This window comes from Sinocyclocheilus rhinocerous, unplaced genomic scaffold (genome assembly GCF_001515625.1).
Source record: "Sinocyclocheilus rhinocerous isolate Xijiao unplaced genomic scaffold, SAMN03320098_v1.1 scaffold3778, whole genome shotgun sequence".
Taxonomy (NCBI): Eukaryota; Metazoa; Chordata; class Actinopteri; order Cypriniformes; family Cyprinidae; genus Sinocyclocheilus; species Sinocyclocheilus rhinocerous.
Genome location: NW_015662292.1, coordinates 51,085 through 61,857, shown reverse-complemented (window position 1 = coordinate 61,857; position 10,773 = coordinate 51,085). Strand labels below are relative to the sequence as shown.

The 10,773-nt window shown below is 38.4% G+C and overlaps 1 long non-coding RNA gene across 1 annotated transcript in view; it reads right to left on the bottom strand.

Annotated features, from left to right (window-relative positions):
* LOC107728034 (uncharacterized) overlaps positions 1–8,215 on the bottom strand; it is a 19,480-nt gene extending 11,265 nt beyond the window's left edge. The window contains exons 1-2 of the long non-coding RNA XR_001638427.1: positions 8,195–8,215; positions 6,549–6,555 (exon numbers count right to left, since the gene is read on the bottom strand). This is a non-coding gene — a long non-coding RNA (uncharacterized LOC107728034). The remainder of the gene's footprint in view (positions 1–6,548; positions 6,556–8,194) is intronic.
* Between the last annotated feature and the right edge of the window lie 2,558 nt (positions 8,216–10,773).

Sequence of the window (10,773 nt, the reverse complement as noted above, 5' to 3'; positions counted from 1 at the left end):
CCTACGCCAGTGGTTTTCTCTCCAACACACTTGTACCGGCTTGGTATACTGTAGCATTGAGAAGGAAAAAGTGAAGGAGGAGATCAGAGCAGTTGACCATTCACTGCTGATGGATGGAGCAATGTGGTGCAAGACCACTACCTCACAGTCACTGTACATTAGATAGTGGAGGCCGAGTTAAGGGAGAAAGTCCTTCATACGCATGCAGTTTATGTCTCCCAGACAGGGCCAGCTGTAGCAGAGGAGACAGATACAATTCTAGATGATTTTGGGCTAAATTCAAAATTGGTTGCGTCACAGTTGACAACGCTGCAAGCATGAATGTAGCAGTAAAGAGGATGCAGATTACGATGGTGGCATGTTTTGCACACACGCTGAATGTAGCTGCGCAAAAGCTCTACAGTGTGAAAATGGTCACCAGCTGGTCTGGAAGGATACGGGTTGTCGTCGTGTGGTTTAGGAAAGCTATACTCACCAAGCCTGTCCTCAAAGAAAAGCAGAGACTCCTTGGTAAGTTGTAAACTCGGAAAGATCAATTAAAAAATGATAATAACAATAATAAACAAATAAAAAAATAAATAAAAATATAGAATAATAAAACCAAATAAATTTATTTGCAATGTTTATTTTTGTTTGTGTTCTTAAAGGCCTTCCTGAACATGCATATTGTTTTAATGTACTATTGTGTATGCCTTATTAAAGGGTGGAGAGGAAAGAGGATCAAGAGGAGGAGGAGGAGGAGGAGGAGGAGGAGGATCAGTTTACCGAAGACAGAACACCAGAAGTAGCAACAGCACATGTAAGATATGGACATTACTACTGACATACTTGTTGTTTTGATCACAATTATTGATGAATTATCATAAGGCCACTTTCTATTTGAAGACAGCACTTTGGCAGCTCTTCAAAGACGAAGACCAGGCCCTGCTTGAAACAGTGAAGATAGATGTCAGTGGCACCTCACTCACTGAAAAGGAGCTTCCCAGCAGTTCAAAGCTCAGTGGATCATATCCTGTGGTGGTGGCAGAAGAGGGAAAAAAATGCCAATGCTGGCCAGGTTGGTAAAAAAGTATCTCTATGTCCAGGCCTCTTCTACACCCTCATAGCGGGTGTTCTCAACAGCAGGGGACACAGTTAGTGTGGAGTGGACACGGCTCTTACCTGAGAGAGTCGACATGCTGATTTTTCTCAAAAAGAACAGATTAGTTAGTTTTGATTTCATTAAAATTGTTTAATGCCCTTAATTTTCATTGTTCATTTGTTTTACTTTTTTATTTTATTTATCTCTTAGACACACATAACAGTGTGCTCACACTATGCCCTGGATGTTGTAGTTGTAGGGATGTTGAAATTGTAGTTTCCATGAGAAAATCATCCAAGTCCATGAAAGGAATTAATTCCTCTCACTAATTTCTAGTGCACAATTCCTAATGAGATGATGGGGTTTTGCCTGCCGAATTTGCTATTTAATTAGCTATTGAGCAATGCGAAAGCTACTGATAATACTGAAGGACCTTATATATGGATGCTGTGATAGGTGTCATATCCCTATAGGTAGGCTGAGAGTCAGTTGATGCAAGCTTGACTAACGTGACCTGCCAGAACTAACGCTACACTTGATATGTGTGTTTTGGTTAGAAACAATGGGTCTCATTCACTAACAAATGTATGCACTGCACAAAGGAGAACTTCTAACCAAAAATAAAAAAAATAAAAAAAATAAACAAATCTGTCTAATTCACAATATGAGCATACACACATGATTTTGTTTTTAACCTTGTTTGAATTTTAAAGAATTAGGATGATTCTAAGTAAGCAATGAGTGCCCAAGGTTAGTAGATTATATAAAACCATCTCCATATTTGCGCTTTCCGAACCTTTCCTTTCCAGCCTTTCACCACACTCAGCAAAATTATGCTCTCTAAAGACGCGCCTGAAAGCATGCACAGCAGGATTCTCAATCGATGCCAAATGTGACATCCTCAAAACTAGCTAAAAAAAAAACTAAACTTTTTTTTTTTTTGTATACAGACCCAGTTTACAAACCTCTCACTTTAACCAACTGTACACACGTGTATCTGCATAGTTACTCAGAGAAACCTCGCAGCTTGAGCCATAATGCAGCTGTATATGATGAAATATATTTAATGTGACTACATATGTTTAAAATGCTATCTTAACACGCTGAAGGAATGAGTGCTTTATTGGCTGAACTAAGTCGAATGACCATAGAACAGAGCTTCTCAAGAACAGAGGCCTCAAAAGGAGAGAGGAAGCCTAACTACGTTCTTATTGAGGCCAGCATCCAAGAAGGCTCACAGAGAGCCTAACACTCAGATCCAACTGGCCCGCAAAGCTCTGCAGAGTGGAGGCCTAATACAACACCTCTCAAATGAGAGACGGCCTAGCAACACTTCTTACTACCTAGCCAATACCTAGCTGAGCTCTAGGAGCGGAGGCATCAACATGACAACTCTCTAAAATGAGAGGATGCCTAACTATACTCCGCACTCAGGACATCTTATAAGGAGGCTCACAGAGGGCCTACAACTCACAGATGCTGTCCTAGCGGAGCTCTGTCGAGCGAAGGCCTCAATGAAGATAACTCTCTGTAGCGAGGCCTGACGACGTTCGCAGTAGGTGACCAAGCTCTATGAGTGGAGGCCTCAGCATGATGACTCTCTAAAATGCGAGCAGAATATGGATTTCCCCAAAATCTCTGCGCCTCAGTGTAGAAGACTAGTACGAGCTGGACGGTTATGTCCCGACAAAAAGCGTTCATCAAGGCAACCACGAGGGGGCTCATGCTTTCATGGCAGATCTAATCTTTCCGTGGCGCGAGACATGATGTCCAACAACTCGTCATATGCGTGGCAGGTAGCTGTGAGTGCTCAGAGACATCACCATTTCACATAACATGTGTGTCATCAGTCGTCAAGAAACGCTAACACACTTCCTAAATTTTGCAGTGCTAGTGCTTGCCATAGTTTGCCTATTTAGACACTGAAATAGACAAGAAAGAGGATGACGTATTTCAAAGGTGCCCTTTTATACTCTCGGCTGCACCAGTTGTGATGTCATAGGCTGCTGCCTGTCAATGTTAAGTTCATTGTCGTATTTAGACTCATGCTTCAGACACCGGTCATGCCGGAGGCATTCACCATAGTGCCCTCTAGGGGACGCAGAGCAAGTTCTCATTTGAAAGGGAACTAAGGTTGCTGCAGGAAGTCGTATTAGTGACACCAGAAGGGGGCGCTCAGCCTGTAATCTTTGTGAGACCAAAAAGCCCCACTGTACTGTACAAAGCCACATCCATTTGGATGAGATCCTGACTCCTACTGTTTGTTTAAAATCCCAATGAGTAACACTTGGCACTATTGGCCACATCCTTACTAATCCATAAAATCATTTAGAATAATCTATGAATCACTCTTGAAATGTTTGCAATGGCATACTAAAACCCTACTAATAATACTACTATTTCCGCAGTATGTAAACTGCACATATGTACATTTTGCGTATGCAGAGGGTGACAAATGCTGAATTTGGAATAGCATAGCATACTCTCTTACTATTTCTGCAATTTCTTTTTATGGCAAAAATAAAAGGTTTAGTATGCTAGTATTATAGAATTCAGCCAGACACAATTGCCAGAATGAGTAGAATACAAAAAAGCATACTGAATGAAATATTGTATCCCACCATGCAATGGAATATATCTAACCTTTAATATCCCTAGCGTGATTTTTGAATTATTATAATTTTTTTAATTATTTAATAGGACTGCCAAACATTTTAACATTTTAAAATTGGTTGCCAAATGACACATAAATAAATAAATAAATAAATAAATAAATAAATAAATATCAAGTAGTTGGTTAACTGAATAGAAATGTAGCATACGTTAAGTTTGGAATAATGCTAATTATTAATTTAGTATTACATAGTAGTGTTTCTTTCCAAAAATAGCCTCTTTTTCTTTGCACTATATCAGTGGTTCTTAATATTTTTTTACCCCAAAGGCCCCCCATTTTCGACAATGATATCCAAAGGCCTGACTTTCCTGATTTACTTGATAAAGAATAAGCATAAAGATTTTACAAAATAGTTTTTAATCAATTTCTACCCAAAATATATTTTAGGGCTTGGCAGAACTAGACAAATGTATGTATATTCTCTATAAAACTGCACAGATTTGTAAGATTTTATTAGTATACATGAATTTTGCAGGTCTAGAAAATTACTTTCAAAATTAGGCTACCTCATAATAGTAAGGTGGGGTGCCATGGGAATTCCAGTTCTTCAAAGAAAAAAGAAAACAGATAGAAAGAAAAATAAACTTTATCTTTTAGTTGTTTTGTCTTATTTTAAACCATTTTAAGTCATAATAAAGTCCCATTGAAAGTTTGTTGACTCTTTCTATAATGGGCCCCGGCCCTCTGGTTGAGAACAGCTGCACTATACAGTAGCAGCTGATGCATAATTGCAGGTGGATGCTGCACACTTGTAGTAATTGAGAAGTTTCTCATTGTAAAGGTTTTGAATTGAGTGCGACATACAGTGAAAACAAGGAATTATTATTAAGGACCCTTAAAAATGGCTATTCCTGTACAGCTATAATCAGCTGTTCCTTCATCTTGGCTGAGCTTTCAATGCTTGCAGCATTCTGAAAAGTTGAAATGTTTTTATCTCGATGCGGCGTGGACGCGCGTGGAAAAAATGAGCGCGTCGCGACCGCGTCCGCTTCCATTATGAGAGCACCTGCCGCTCGTCTTCATTTGAAATAACGAACTTGAGCACGCAAAATACGCGATATGTGAACGGCCCCTAATGTGCTTCTTTGTACAGTGTTAACACATTGCATCTTCCAGGCTGTGTCAAACATCTGTTCTCGCTAATAATAATAGGTACATCTGCTGAGGTGATTAAAAACAATGTGATTGTCAGACAGAGCCACAGCATGGAAGAATCTCAACTAGGTAATAATGACCAGGTGCAGGATAGAAGAAGACAGTGTTGCTCGTCAGCCCTTATCACAGCCCTAGTGCACTATTCACCCTTCCCATTTCATCCGCTGCTCTGTTGTGGCTTTGGACGATATAGTTTGATTGAGCTGTCCTGCTACAATGGGGAATCAAATGAGAGCAAACAAGATAAAGAGTCAGGTCATGCACTCCATCCCTCCATCTTAAAAAAAGGCATGAGGGCCTATCACCCTTCAGTGTTGTTAGCATTCAAAGAACCATCGTTCAGACAGACATATTAGAGGGCAGGGAGTGCTGTCCTTCAATTCACCATTTATATCACAGGGGCACTCGAAGGAGATAACAATTACCCTAAAAAGAGCGATACTGACTTATCTGATGCTTTACAAACTGCAACAAAATTGGGAGGAAAAAGTTAACTTTTTCCCCCCTCATTTCTCAGTCAAATAATTTTCATGGTACCTGATCTTACTTGCATGATTATTCATGAGGTAATTATGATTATACATTGTAAGCATTTCCCGAGCCCTGCCATGTCTGTCTGCACTTGTTAACATCTGTTTTATTTGCTCTGAACATCAAAAACAAATCACACTCCATGAGCATTATTCCCCTCTTTGTCTCATCACAGCTAAACAATCACTCAAAACAATGCCAAAGAACAAAATATTTACAGAGTAGAGGTAATTAGTTTTGACTGCATAATGAAAATGGCGTTATTATTATTATTATTATTAGACTAAATATGAGTGTGTGTCCTGGAGACACTAACCTTGCAGTTCATTTAGTAAAATCAGTGGTTAAGACGCTGTTGTGTACCAACAGTTTTTGTCTTTTTTTTTGTCTGCCAACTTCAAAAACATAACTAAAAAACTGATTAAAAAATGAGTTCTGATATAAGAATATAATAACTTGAGTTTGCATGGATGTTTGCAAGGAAAGGGAATTCTAAGGCCTTGAACTGTTGTTGGTCTGTGTATCCAATGTATGCAGAAGATAATTTGCCATCCACCATTATTTTCACAAAAGGAAAATGAACCATTTGGAAGAAAATAACTAGGAATATCTTTCCCTCCCACACTTTCTTTCACCTTATACACCTATAACATTTGTATTAATTTAGGATATTCTGTTTAATTTTCAAACATGTACTCTTAAATTATGACAGTCCCCTAACAAAGATGTTTCTCTCAAAGACATTTCCCACATTTAAAAAAAAAAAGGCTAAAATATGGCTTTACAAGTTAAAATAGAGGAGAAAATAGCAACTCACACAAAACGAGGCCTCAAATGAGATATAGACAGCTTATTTTACTAGCCCACTTTATATTTTCACACCTGTGCACTTGTACCATCCTCAGTCCTCATCATAACCCCCATCCCTGGTTAAATTTGTTCTCCTCAATTTATGAAAACTTAATTGCTATGCTGTAAAATCACTCTGAAACATAATGATTGTTTCTCTTTCCTTTGGGCATCATCAGTGGGGGCAATTATGACTTCATGCCTGAAGCAGCATCAGTATACCACCCATTAGAAAGGCAATAATGTCTAATACTGTACTTCTGAACTCAATCAAATGACTTATCAGCAGTAATGAGACCGCATGGATTTATCTTTTGTGATAGGAAAAGCATTAGACCCTATGAAATTTGTTTTAACGAAATGCTATACTTTGAAACCCACTTTACAGATGAGTTTCAACTTGTTTGCTGTTAAAGGTATAATGCTGTGATGTTGGCAAAAAAATAAAAAAAGTCTGTTGAACGTGAACATGGGAGCATGGTGTCTCTTGTCTTCTAACATCAAAAGTATTTGGAGGGTGCCAACTGATCAAAGCTATGATTGAGTGTCATGGAACAATGTGCCATCCTTCAGTGAGTTGAGAAAGGAGAATAAATTATTTTTCTTGGCAGAACTGAAGACAATGGCGTATTGAGTAATTGTGTAAGGCGTGCGATTCATGTCCCATTGAAAGGCGCATAAATGTTTCGTTATTTCATAAAAGTGGCCAACTTGTGGCTTTCAGGTGTGCCATATTGTCAGCTGATAAAGCATTTATGTTGCAACAAAACCTTCCCATTGGCACCTTAATTTTAGGCTTCGGGATTGTAGCCAAACATCTACTAAAGGTCACTTTCCTCTAAGCTATCATCTGCCCAAAGCAGCAGGCAGTTCAACAGATGTCAATTATTAGACCCTGGTCTGCAGTAACCACAGGCAATAGTGGTCTCTGCCCTTCATTCCAACCCTGAACACCAGCTATCATTCACCATTGCTTTTTTTCTGTGTCAAACTCTCCATCCTGCGTGAATGCACCCAAAATCGTGTTAGCCTGAACACCACTGACAGATCAGTGGCACAGGTGACGGAAGAAGATTGCATGACAGTTTTGGGCGAAACTGGCTACTGTGCTCCTCAGAAAGCTTCTCCTAGTGGCAGGTTAGACACTCCTTTGACTCCACTTATCACTGTGTTCAGAGCTTATGCCACTAGATATGGAAGGGCTAGCCAGTTTAATTAACCTTCCACAGTATTAGAGTTGCCACTGGAATGGGCAGTTGTCCAGTGTCTGACAGTGGTTGTCAATCCCTATGCTCAATCCCTTGGTACACATTTCGTTTGGTTATTAACGGAAGTGACAACTGCATTCTACAACCAAATTAACATTACTTTTGCTAATGAAAGCAGTGACAGATCTTTTCTTCTGTATTGTGATGTACATCTGAGTAAAACAGATTATCGGATATATATATATAGGGGTGGGGTGGGGGACTTCAGTTCATTGTACATCACCAGACAGAAGTCTGTTGTTTAATGAGTTAACGTAAGGTTGAGTTATGACATTAAAAGATGGGATAAATAAATAAATAAATAAATAAATAAATAATAAAGTATAAATGTTAAAATTATTATTGACTAGGAAATGCTTTTTAGTAGTTTTCACTGTCCAGTTCAAGTTAGCTAATGTAGTTAATTAAAAAAAAATTGATTGAAGTGTTACCAAAAAGTCAAACATATGCATGGATGAATCATTCACAAAAAGATCAAGATGCATTTGGAAATGCAAAGATGCATTTAGAAAATGGATAAGATAAATTTCTCTTTCAGCCAACTTTAAAAAAGCGTGTCCTCTCAGTACTACGGTGTTGCCAGATTTCACTACAAAACCCAGTAGCCTATATTTGTTATAACAATACTTGCCTTACCCAAAATAAATATAAATAATCCATGATACTGTCCATGGCTGTATTCTGGAAATAAAAACAACAAAATGAGCATATAAATAAGAACAAAACTGTTCATATTTATAAAATTCCAAAGCTGCTTATAATAAGCAGACATGGCAACATGGAATAGAATGTTATTTAAAAGCAACAACTTATATAGAGCATAAACAGAATGGCCAGCAGAGATTTACAAAATACATTTTTGGTCGCTAGTATGACTTTGATCAAAATTAGTGGAGACCAAATGGCATAAACTGCTAACATGTTTTCAATATCGATACTTGGCAATATGCACATGACCATCGATGGAATAATACAGTGGCTACGTTTACATGCACAATTTTTGGTTCAATCAGACTGAATTCATTCCGATTGATGAATCTGAATGTAGTGTTTACAAGAACGCTAAATAAAGTGATCGGGTTGATGTGCGCGTTTATATGTCACAAGCTTCAAATCGGAATTAATTTTTTTATTTGACATGCGCACACTGCACAAATATAGAGTTTCTCACTGTTTGCACATAATAACCACTCCCCTACACGGTTTATTTATTTCTTTTTAACAGCAGAATTCATATTTATTAAGTTATGGATAAATTACGCTGTGCCGTGCTGCTCATATTTATCACGCAGTAAAAATGCCCCTCCGCGCGCCCAAAATGGGTTGCATGTGGATGAGAATACAAAACAAGGACTGGTGGGAGGTTGTCCTGCTCCACTTCACAGTTGCCGGGGTAACACACAACACTTAAGTGTCATGAAAGACCAGCAATGTCTACCCATAATGCCACCCACAACCGCTGAATCAGCTAATTGTGCGCCTGTAATGGTAATACAGCAAGCCATATATTTGTTATTTAATACAAGAGAACTTGCTATAACAACCCCTTTGAAGGTTTAGACATCTACACATGTTGTCCTACATGTCTACAAAATCACACTGGCCCAAATTCCACTTATAGCTATATACAGTTGTGGTCAAAATTTTGCATACAATTTGCAGTATCTGCAAAATGTTAATGATTTTACCAAAATAAGAGGGATCATACAAAATGTATATTTCACATAAAAGACGTTTACATACAGTCCACAAGAGAAAACAATAGTCGAATTTATAAAAATTACCTGTTCAAATGTTTACATACGCTTGATTCTTAATACTGTGTTGTTACTTGGATGACCCACAGCTGTTTTTTTGTTGTTGTTGTTTAGTGATAGTTGTTCATGAGTCCCTTGTTTGTCCTGAACAGTTAAGCTGCCTGCTGTTCTTCAGAAAAATCCCCCAGCTCCCACAAATTCTTTGATTTTCCAGCATTTTTGTGTATTTGAACCCTTTCCAGCAATGACTGTATGATTCTGAGATGCATCTTTTCACATTGGCTATGTTTACATGCACAATTTTTGGTTCAATCGGACTGAATTCATTCCGATTGATGAATCTGAATGTAGTGTTTACATGAACGCTAAATAAAGTGATCGGGTTGATGTGCACGTTTATATGTCACAAGTTTCAAATCGGAATTGATTTTTTTTTTTTACATGCGCACACTGCACAAATATAGAGTTTCTCACTGTTTGCACATAATAACCACTCTCCTACACAGTTTCTTTATTTGTTTTTAACAGCAGAATTAATATTTATCAATTTATGGATACATATACATATAAACCGCTGTGCCGTGCTGCTCATATTTATCACGCAGTAAAAATGCCCCTCCGCGCGCCCAAAATGGGTTGCATGTGGATGAGAATACAAAACAAGGACTGGTGGGAGGTTGTCCTGCTCCACTTCACAGTTGCTGAGTGAAAGGACAGTTTTATAATGACAGGACATGCATTTATACAACACTTTATTCAAAAGGAAGCGTATGACGTTCCGTGCGTCATACGCCATTACGCTATTTCTGCGTACTTGCACATGCACAGTCCTTTCAGTTTCGGGGTTCAATCCGATCGAGTGTTTGCATGCACTCTCAATCATATTAGAAAAGGAATAAACCACCCCCTTCAATCTGATTTAAATTTCATTCCGATCGAGCTCAATCGGATCAATTAAGGTGTTTACATGAAGGTTTTTCAGTCCGGTTGAGCCGTCAATCCGATTACAAACGGATTATTTGGTTGCATGTAAACGTAGCCAATGTGTCACAGTGGCCTGCCAGGACGTATCATTGTTGGAGAGTGGTATGAATGTGTTCATATCAAATACTGTAAACAGGGCAAATAATATGCATGTACATTAATCTATGTCTTCTGTTCACTTCACCTGCTAAAAATGAGTAGCTAAGAATAACTAAGATGAGTGGCAACTTTTTTTGTAACATGTGACTCCAGACTCCCTGCACCTGGCTGCATCACCATGAGACAAAATAACCAGTACAAAAAGACACAGAAAATGGAAACCAACAACAGACACATACATATGGACAAAAGTATTGTGAGACACCCTTAATTATTGAGTTCAGGTATTTCAATCAGAACCATTGCCACGGGTGTATAAAATCAAACACCTAGCCATGCATTTACAAACATTTTTGTTTGTGTCGTTCTGAAGAA